This window comes from Bidens hawaiensis, unplaced genomic scaffold (genome assembly GCF_021521415.1).
Source record: "Bidens hawaiensis isolate Kalapana, Puna unplaced genomic scaffold, B.hawaiensis_p1.1 tig00000097_1, whole genome shotgun sequence".
Taxonomy (NCBI): domain Eukaryota; kingdom Viridiplantae; phylum Streptophyta; class Magnoliopsida; order Asterales; family Asteraceae; genus Bidens; species Bidens hawaiensis.
This window is the reverse complement of record NW_027491017.1, coordinates 5948047-5958823: the sequence shown is the minus strand read 5'-3', so window position 1 is coordinate 5958823 and position 10777 is coordinate 5948047. Positions and strand designations below refer to the sequence as shown.

Genomic DNA, 10777 nt, shown 5'->3' with positions numbered 1-10777 from the left:
CGAAGTTATGCTTGAAGGCGAAGTTCATCAGGCGAACTTAATCTTGCAGGCGAAGTTATCGCGCTGCAGATCTGTTTGCCCATAAATCCTTCGTTTCTTAGCCAAATAACTCGATTTTGGTACCCACGGAATCGTATGATCGGCGCCTACAAACCCCAACCATCAAATCGGCCTAAAATCGACGTTTTAGGGGTCCGATTTGGGCAGTTTGGGTTTCGGGTCCGGTTAACCCATTCAATCCTAACCATTTTCAGTAATATTAGCTTTGGTGGATTAGTTCTTACCTTACCAACTCAGATCTATCAACAAAATCTCGGGTCTCGGCTTCGAATCTTGATCGGTTAGAATGTGTGTTTTGATGAGTGTGTGGAGTGTGTGTGGAGTTTGGTGAGAAATGAGATATTTTGGGATTTTGGGGGTATTTATATCCCTGAAATCCCATTCTCATTTATCCTATCTCAATTAATCCAAGTCCATGACCCGCTCCTACTCGATATTAATAATTAAAAACGCGAAATCACTAACATAACTTTCTTTATTCAACATTATAAATTTTAGGATGTTACATAAACGTTTAAACACCTAATCACTTAACTTTATAAATTTGAAAACAAATGTTTATATATTACAAATTGTTTAAATGTTCTTTTAAAACCCATAAATTTTTTAAATAAATGTCTGTTTAATAAGTTTGACTAACTCATTAAGTTTTAAATGATTTCGGCATAACATAAGTATTTTCTCAAAATAAAATGAAAACTTTCATTACTGTTCGTTTAAAATTATTTATAGAAATTATTAAATTCAAAGTCTTTTAAAAAAATTTCTGTATACAATATAATTAATAAAAATATTTAATTTGTCACTAATTCAAATACGTGTTTCATTATTATTAATTTTGTAGTAATTTAGGATATAACTGGTGGTATTATTTGAATTTGTAACTAATTTGAGGTGTTGTATTCATAGGTTTGAGCCTTTTATTGGTTCCAAATTGTTTTGGATAACACACACACCATCAGTTTATGCTTTCTTTAATTATGTTTATATATAGTTTTTTTTTATTAATTAGTTTCCTTATCACTAATTGTTTATTTTTTTCTATGTATTTGTGTTGAATTTACATAATGTTTAATTTTGTTGTATTTCAGTTATTGTGTAGGAGACATAACATTTTGGATGTTGATTTAATTAGATGATTAAGTTTAAATTAATATGCGTTTTTTTCTCATGTTAAAAGTTATAAAGATGTTTTAACTTTTTATTTATGTTTGTTAGTGTTTGTATGTTTTTGTATTTGAATTAAAATAATATATATGACGTTTTAAACATATTACACTCATGTGTGTAACACGGACACTATCTTAGTTTTATACTATGTTCTTCATTTACTTCAAATCCAAACTTTAACACCAAAAATCTCCAATTTCTTCCCCAAATTCTTGTATGAAGTGATTCATACATGTTCCCAGCAACAATGGGGGATAATATTCCCCTTACGATCAAGCTTCTCGCAACTGTAACGTTTATATAAAAATAAATCACTTTTCTTTATAAAGAAACAACTCTCTTCCTTGTAAATTGGAGAGGTGTGTGAGTAGCGCCTGCCTCCATGGAGGTTGTGGTGGTGTTTGGCGCGCACCCTGCCTACATAGCATGTGGGTGGCGTCCAGGACTGCCTCCGATAATTTATATACCCCGACCGAGTTAAAATAAAAAGACTCATTGACTATTACGAGTAACGAAATAATATAAGCAAAAAATAAAAATAAAAATAAAAAATTAGGCCTTACGTAAATGGTTTTTTGTTTGGTTTAAACAATTAAATTATTAAATAAACTTACTTTCTTATGATTTATGTTGTGTAAAAATTTTTTTATATAAAAATAAGCTTAAAAATGTCTCAAGTAAGACTATAACATACAACCTTTTAGTTGGAAATCATACCCCATATCACTAGAACAAGCTAGTTCTATAAAGACGCTTTGATAAACACATTTATAAGTCACATATAGAAAATTAGGATATTATTTGATTTCAAGAATCGCCTTGAACCACCCACTAAAATAAAATAACTATATCAATCGAATGTAGGCATCTGTTAAGTGATTTGCAAGAAAATATTTCTATTTTTTTCTATTTGGTTTATCTTAATTAACTCGTGTGTATATAAAATCATGAACTTTTGTTAACTCATAATCTTTTTGGTGTATTGGAGACACTTGTGTTATTCAAGACATTGCTCTTAAAAATATTCATACCAACAAAAGAAAAGGCAAAATCGGTGGAGCATAAAATCTAAATGAATCTAAGATTTTAAATATATACATGTTTAATATATGCCATTAGAACACAACTTAGAAAACTCTTTTAATTTTAGCGCACACCTTGTGAATCATATGCCTGATGTTGAATGTCGATATGGACAATTGGACATTCCTTTTTTTTATTATATACTAGCTTTGTAACCCGCTGCCTTTTGACGATGTTGATCTCTGCAAGTAGATGTTTCATTTTCGAATAACATTTGACATAAAAAGTTAAGAAGCAGATGTTTTAGTGTCAAATGTTACATGGTTTGGAGGTTGAATAGCTGATAACATTTGAGCAAACCTAAAAACATTTGACCAAAAAAGTAAAGAAATCGTCATAGTCCATATAGGGAACGGTGGTATTCGAGCTGTATTTCGGTTTTTTTAGGTAGATATTTTTTACAAAAGAGCCCAACCTTTGCGGGTTTAAATAGTAAACTACTACATATGAAAAAGTCCTAGTACCCAACTTTATATTTGGGATTTTTTACTGTATGTTCTTTAAAAAAGGCTCTACATATATGGGTTGACATAATAAACCACTGGGTGGTTTTAACCAAAAGTATTTTGTCTTGTATTGCCAACATCGTGTTCGTGTTTTCTTCGATGCATTTTTTGCTTCTTTTCGTCCGGACATGTAATCAAAATTTAGTTGTATTAGAAGGTTCATAGTAATCCAACATGCTTACTATCTATTAATAGTAGTGACATGTATGATAGCAACAATTAAGAAACTACTATTTCCAAAGTCATGTCATCACTAACAATAATCATACTAGAAGGTTGATAGTAATCCAGTACACTTATTGATAATACTATAACTTAAACTAAGATTATCACATAGAAATCATTACAAACAACTAGTAACTATATATGCAATTATGGATTGTTTGTTAGTACATGTTGTTTGTTGTGATGTTGTCTTGGATTTGGGGTCAGTGTTGGTGGTGGTAGATTTGTTGCAGCCGATGAAGTTGATTGACTTACGTTTGTCGTTGGTTTTAAAATCCTGCTTATGGCAACTGACGTGTGTCCCCTAACTGTGAGGGTAAAGTCCATAGTCATTCCTATCATTATGGAGATATGTGGTAGTAGCGTTTTTGGTTCGTAGTATCCCATGTCTTCCATCATCACCTGACAATATGTTTTGAGGTAATCCAACATTGTTTGATTGTAGATTACAACATCAGTTGTGTGTGTCATCAATGATCTTTGCATTGAGGCAGTACCTGTTGTGTATAATAATTAGTATTTTATTGGGTTATTTTATTTCATTGGGATAACTGGTTATGATGCTTACTAGAAGTCTGGGGTGAGAATCTTGTGGTCTACGCATGTGAATGATGGTTTTCTATTAAGTTGTATTTACAGTGTGTTTTTGCATTCAGAACACCATGCGAAGTACCAGTTTCTATGAGTCTCAACTTCATAGATTCTTGCCTTGAAAGTATAATTAGTTCTTTGATGTTGCATAAGTTTCATATGGTGTTATGAGAACAGGAAAATGGGCCATCGCCGACCTTTGTAAGTTTTATTGCATATGTAATTTTTTTTTGGGTTTTGTTGAGGTGTGTCTGTAGTAATTGACAAATTGTTATTGGTGTTGTGTGTTCGGTGTCTTTCCGATTAGGGGTGTTCACGATTTGGTTTTTGTGGTTTTTAGGTTAAACCGTGAACCGAACCGCTAGTAACGGTTTTTTAAATTGTAAACCGAAACCAAACCATATAACTTTTAAACTGATCCGAACCAAACCGTTGGTAACGGCTTTGGTTCCGGGTTGGTTTATAGGGCTTGTTACGCTTTTATACAAAATGTACAAAGTAAATATATGATACATACAAGTACATCGTTCATGAATTTGCAGAATTTAAGTTGATAAAACACAAACTTGTAAAACTAACAATATTATCAAGAAATTAGCATAACACGAGTTGCCCAAATTTGTAAAAATACACAGAAGGTCATATTGAATTATTAGCCCATTTTTTTCTTTATTGCAGTACTAGTAGTATTTGTATATGCCACAACACCTTTAGTATAATTGTATGCCTAATAATATCTATATTACATTATTATAATAGAGATAGACACATATAGAAGTTAAGCAACTTCGCCTAGAAGCCCAAGCCCAAGCCCGCGAAGTTGTTATCTATACATATGTGTGTCATGTTTAAGGCTTCCAGTTAGTGGTTTAATTGTTCAGTTGTTTAGTTGCATAGAGAGAAACATATAGAGAGAGTCGTGTGGGCAGACCCGAGGTAGAGCTCACCTCAGGTCGGCCGTATTTTATTTTCGTTCGGTATGTAATGCGTTTTGATCATTATATAAAGAGATCTTCATATTTGTGTTATCCCATTCGTGTGTATGTTTGTTTATTCGTGTTATTCGTCTCTAACACCATAAATGAGTCTAGGAGGATTCCGCACTACTAGACCTCGTGCTGATCTCGTATCGATCACCATCGCACCGGTGTAAGGCCCCGTTACCGGTGTCTCACTTTTGACGTTGGATTTACTCATAAACGCAGTTCTAAATATCAGAGTTAATTAAAACTTTCACGGAATAATATAAAACATCAACCATTCGTTACAAATATCCATAATTTGTCTTTTAAAACATAACATAAATTATAACATTCAAACATCATGACAATCTTCAGATGCCAACCTCTTCAATCCTGCCATGTGTCCATCTCAAACCAGCTGTCTCAATCTGTTAACCTGCGTGCATACTAAAAGTCAGCTACGCTGAGTGAGTTCTAGTTAATCACATAACTTACTTTACATACACATATACGTGCCCGAAGGTACGCATTACATACATAACCTGTACTTCATTCGTTCATGCACAATTATTGCTAACCTTACGTTATAAAGGGCATTTCACCCTACATACCTCGGATATTATTAGGGCCCGGTACCCTCCATCCTCGGATATTATTAGGGTCCGGTCTCCCTTCATCCTCGGATATTATTAGGGTCCGGTCTCCCTTCATCCTCGGATATTATTAGGGTCCGGTACCCTCCATCCTCAGATATTATTAGGGTCCGGTCACCCTTTCTTCCATAACATCATACCATACCTTTCTATATACATAATTGTAAGTTTCATACACACAAACATCATTCATTCTTCATATACAACAATTTTATCATCAAACCTTTACCTGGCAATACATGCATTATCCGAAGATCGTTCATGTACCGACAAGCAGTCAATCATACATTTCACATAAAACATATATGGCATACACTTATCACTTAGGATAAGTGTATTAACTAATCACATCGAGTATGCACACAACCCCGAAAACATAACAAGGAATGGGGCTAGAAACTCACCTGAACGCGATTACGTTCACCGTTTATGGTTATTCCTTTCTTGAGCTGTGCACGACTAACTGTATAACAATTACACATATCAATTAACTATCACTACTCATATCGCGTTTCTTGTCTAATTATAACCCTCAACGAACGGGGGTCCGGGGGCAGTGCCCCTGGCAGCGGGGTTCTAGGGGCGGTAGCCCCTAGCGGGGGCCAAGGGGCAGAGCTCCTGGCTGGGTTCGAGCTTTCCATTAACTATCTTAAAACATTTTCCATTAAAATTTTGAATCATTAATTAATTTACTAACTTAAAAGTTCAAGGGCTTCTTTGTAATTATATCATTATTTACTAAGTCCAGGGACTGTTCTTGTCATTATGTTTAACTTCTAATTCGTTACATTATTCTAACGAATCGGATTGTCATACAAACTGGTTCTTGTAACGAATTGAACCCTCTAACGAACTGGAATCTTAACAAATCAGTCCATAGCGAACCAGTCCAGGTAACGAATCTGTCCATCTAATTCGTTATCTTCTTCTAACGAACTGGCTATACGAATCAAGGGTAATTCGTTACCCTTTTCCCTTAACGAATCGGATATGAACTAGAGCTAGTTCGTTATGCTCTCTTAGACGAATCAGTTAGCGAATCACCTTTAATTCGCTAAATTCCCGTTAGCGAACTAGGGTTAGGTCAGGGAATGTCAGAACGTTCCGTGACATCTCTTACCTCTTATCACCCTTTTCCGGCGCCATCGCCGGAAAAGCAAGGATTCGCCGGAAAAACGAGATTTAATTCGTTTTTCACCGTTTTTCGTCCCGTTCGATCCAGATCTGAGCTGGGTGATCCCTAAGCTCATCTTAGGTTCGGTTTATACCCGATTCCATCTGGATCTCGTGACTTAAACGGTTTAACGGTGTCGGCTCGTCGTTTCGTGACCATATCTAACGGGTTTAAGCTCATACAATATTATACTATCATTACCTTGGATCGGGATCGGTTTTCCTTGGTGATTTCGGCTAGAGAGAGAGAAAGAGAGAGCAAGATGAGAGAGAGCTAAGTGTGTGTTTTGGGAGGTGTATGGAATGTGTGTAAAATGAATTAAATGGGTGATTAATGGTTTATATAATTATGGATCATGGGCTTAAGCCCATGATCTTTCCCTCTTTCCTTCATAACCCAAATCCATAACCCAATTCCATTTACCCCAACACTAGCCCGACTCGTAATAACTCATACTTTCATTTATTAACCGAAATCAGAAAACAGGATGTTACAACCGGGGACTTACAAACATAGAATATCCTCCCTTCAGCTCGACTACACTTAAGAATCATCCATCCACGCCTCACCTCTTCAATCCATTCCAATCGCAACTGGATAATTTAGGGCTTTACCACTTTCATCGCCTGAGACTGAGAAATTCCCAGAGATTGAACTTAATTTTCGTTTTAAGAATCCAGCCTTCATTTTGTTTGGTGGCAGCGGCGGAGGAACATTGAGGTATTTCAGTACCTTCATCTTTTGTGTTTTTTCGATCTTATTTTGATTTCATCAAATTATGATTTCGATTTGACTTTTCGCTTACTATCCATTTGATTCGTGACTCAAGCACCATATGCACCTGCTTATACTATGAGTGATGAATTTCAAGGGTTTTGCGTTAGTAGATACAAAAGGTACACATGCTTAATCCAATAACATTGCATTTGCTGTTACTATTATTGTTATATAATATTTTGATAATTTTCAGAGGAGCTCCATTAACAGGAGTTATAACACATGGATTTGTTCTTGATGAGAAGGCTTTAAAATTTAGTAAGTCTTTGGGTAATGTCATTGATCCACGTGCTATAATTGAAGGAGGAAAGAATGAAGACGATAGTGGTTGTTTTCCAGTAATTACATTATAATAATTGTAATAATCTTTCAATATTGAATTAATTTTTTTTACGTTCTACCAGGAAGCACCTTTTTGTTGAGGATATGCAGAAGTACTTAGCCTTTTGGTCTCGAGTGTAATTATACATGAGACGTTTTGATTGGTCTTCATGTTCTTCGCGAAATGTTTGATTTTATAAAATTTAACGGTTTCTTTTGGAAATCTTCATGATTGTAAAGTATGTTATGTATTTGAAAACACTCATTTGTTATGCATTTTGTTTATATAACATTTATGCATTATATTATATTTTGCAGGCTGGAAATATTGTTGTGTTTGAACTTCCTATGATCGATCAACATGCTTTGTTTCAGCTTTGAAAATGTTGTGAAAAATGTTAAAGAAAATCTTTTGGTTATTCAAAATAATCCAGCTAAAAAAATATTTTCTTTTTTGGTTTTAAAAATTTCTTTTTGATTGATTGTAATCACTAATCTATTAAGTGTAAATTGTTTCATTCCAGATCATTCAACGATTTGCTATAGTGGATGTCTCAAATTTCTACTTTGTTTCCGCTACAGGCCGCCTTTATGTTGGGTAAAACTTTCTTACAATTTAACGAACTTTGATTTTCGTTTAACCAACCCGAGTAGATTTTTAGAAGTTGACTTTTATATTAGAGGGGCTTCAAGTCTCACAAGGAGTAGTTGCCAATTTGTCCTTACAGCTAATCTATATCTAAATCTATATTACATATAAATCATATTAGGAGGACAAAATGGTAATTGATCACCATTTTGTTTCTTTTTTCTGGAGACACCGTTTAACTAGTCTGACTATCTGAAGTTACAAATTGTATATGATGAGCAGAGATTGGGTTTTTAGGTTATGCGCCTTTACGTCACGGTTTCCCAAGCTCATCTCTGCGAAGAATCACACGCCTTGTTACTGCTAAACATTATGGTAATATAGCTTCCTTTGGCGAATTTCTTCTTGATTAATCTGAATGTTTGACAATCCTACTATACTATTAAAACAAATGAGATTGCCTCTACATGACCCTTCTCTATTGGTCAATTTCATTTGATTCTAAATATATCTTACACTTCTCTAATTTTCATAACAATTAAATAAATCAAAAAGAAATTAAATTACTAATAATTAATATAAACATTTAACTTTAAGTTTCAAAACCCGGTTTCCAATATTCAATTGTTTCGTTACATTATTTTTAATAGTATAGTAGGTTTCTTGAATAATTCAAAAATAAAATCATAAAATAAATTTCAATATTAACCGTTTCATGACATTCAAACCGTAATCCCTCTCCCCTCTGAATATTTCAAACCCTTTCTCCCATTCAATTGAATGGTTCTCTCAACCGACTTCAGAGCTTCTTCAACAAATCACCATCGTTCATCATCGATCGGGCGATTCCACCATGTATGTCAAAAGATTTCTAACATTAGTCACTTAGTTTTAACAAACCCTAATGTTGAATCACAAATTTCGTTTTCGATTTAGACTAAATCAGACATGCGACCAAATTCATCATCGGAAATTCGAGGTATGTTATTGATTTCGCGAACCTTTGCTTCAATATATGTTTCCATTGATTACAAATCGCTTCCAAAATCTCCATGAGTGGGTTGCTGATTTGAATTATATTTGTACTTTTATTATTCTTTTTTGATTTCTAATTATAAACTGAATTTTATATGATGCAGATTTATGAATATGAAAAATTGTAGCTATTCAAAGCACGTGTTTCAAATCTTATTGATCAAACAACTGATATGATGCTAAAGGTACCTACCAAGTTTTTTTCATAATTATTTGGGTTGTAAACTTATATGAATAGTGTATTTGTCTACATGTAATTCTATATATGTAAAGCTTAAATAGAATTAAACTAAGGACCTTTTGTGAATTGTTATATTTATGTTGAATTTAGCAATTAACTCTTAGAATGAATCAAATTTGGTATTGAATTGCTCAATTTGAATTTGACTCAAAAGGATGCAATGTTTCAACTCAAGGTTCATATTCAAGACTTTATGTTAATTGTTATATTCATGTTAAAATTAGTGATTTACTGAATTACTCAATTTGAATTTGACTGAAACCACAATTCCTGGGATTAATAATATATTTAAATTCTATTATAATTGTTTGATTTTTTCTATTATAATAACATATTAACATTGTTAAACTGAGTAAAAGTTTGTTTGTTTTTCTTGATATTATTATTTAAATTCTATTATAATTGTTTGATTTTTCCCCGTTTAATAATTAATATAAGGATTACACCAAGGGATTTGCAAATGGTCATGAAGGATTGTCTAGGAAAGATAAGATGCAACCTAACTGATGTTTTTAGTGCGCTTTCAAACTAACAATCGTAGGTTTAGTAATTCAAATTTTGAATATTAAATTATCATATTATTATATTGGTAACAAGATAACTGATTATGATCATAAATTATTAGTTACTTAATTTAACACAATCACATTTTATAAGCTTTTTAATTTTATTTATTATTTCATAATTTTGAGTTGACTTTCCTAATATTTCTTAATCACAATTTATTATGCTGATTTAGTAATAATTTAAATATTGAAAGTTTATAATTAGTTAATTCCTTATTTTGAGTTATATGTTTAATGACATGGAATTCCAAACATTAATGTTCTCAATGTAAATTTTTTTCATATACATTTTTTTTCTTTATTTTAAAAGTCAAATCTACAGGACATACTTCAGTGTTGACCCAACACAGATATGATTTTTTTAACATATTGATTGTTTGGTAAAAGCCAAAAAAGTGTCACATTATACAAAGTTTCTATTATTCATATCAGAATCAGATCATAGTACAAAGTTTTGGGTAAAATGTCGAGTTTTGTGTACATTTGAAATTAAGTTTCACGCATAATCAAATGATTAAAATGTCTAGTTTGGTATTGTTTTAGGTAAAAAGAGGCTATTAAAATTAGTTAATTCAAAACTCTTATAGGGTTTCAAATCTAAGAATTTACAAAGTAATGATGAGATAAGTTCAAGCAAACAGAGATGATAAAAGGAGGTCGATGATGAAAAGGGTAATTTGGTCATATTGAAATTATGGAAATACGAATAAATTGTCTTGATTTTGAGTTTTCAGTCAAATTATATCTTTCAATAATACCAAGAATTTTCCTCCCAAGCTACAAGAGGCTTCAAAAATATTTTGATGCGAAAGGTATGTATATTC

At 32.8% G+C, this 10777-nt stretch overlaps 1 long non-coding RNA gene across 1 annotated transcript; it reads left to right on the top strand.

Annotated features, from left to right (window-relative positions):
• The first annotated feature begins 8869 nt into the window (after positions 1–8869).
• LOC143564583 (uncharacterized) lies at positions 8870–9885 on the top strand. The gene is made up of 3 exons (XR_013140907.1): positions 8870–8966; positions 9048–9090; positions 9251–9885. It is a non-coding gene; the product is annotated as an uncharacterized LOC143564583 (long non-coding RNA).
• Positions 9886–10777: the final 892 nt, after the last annotated feature.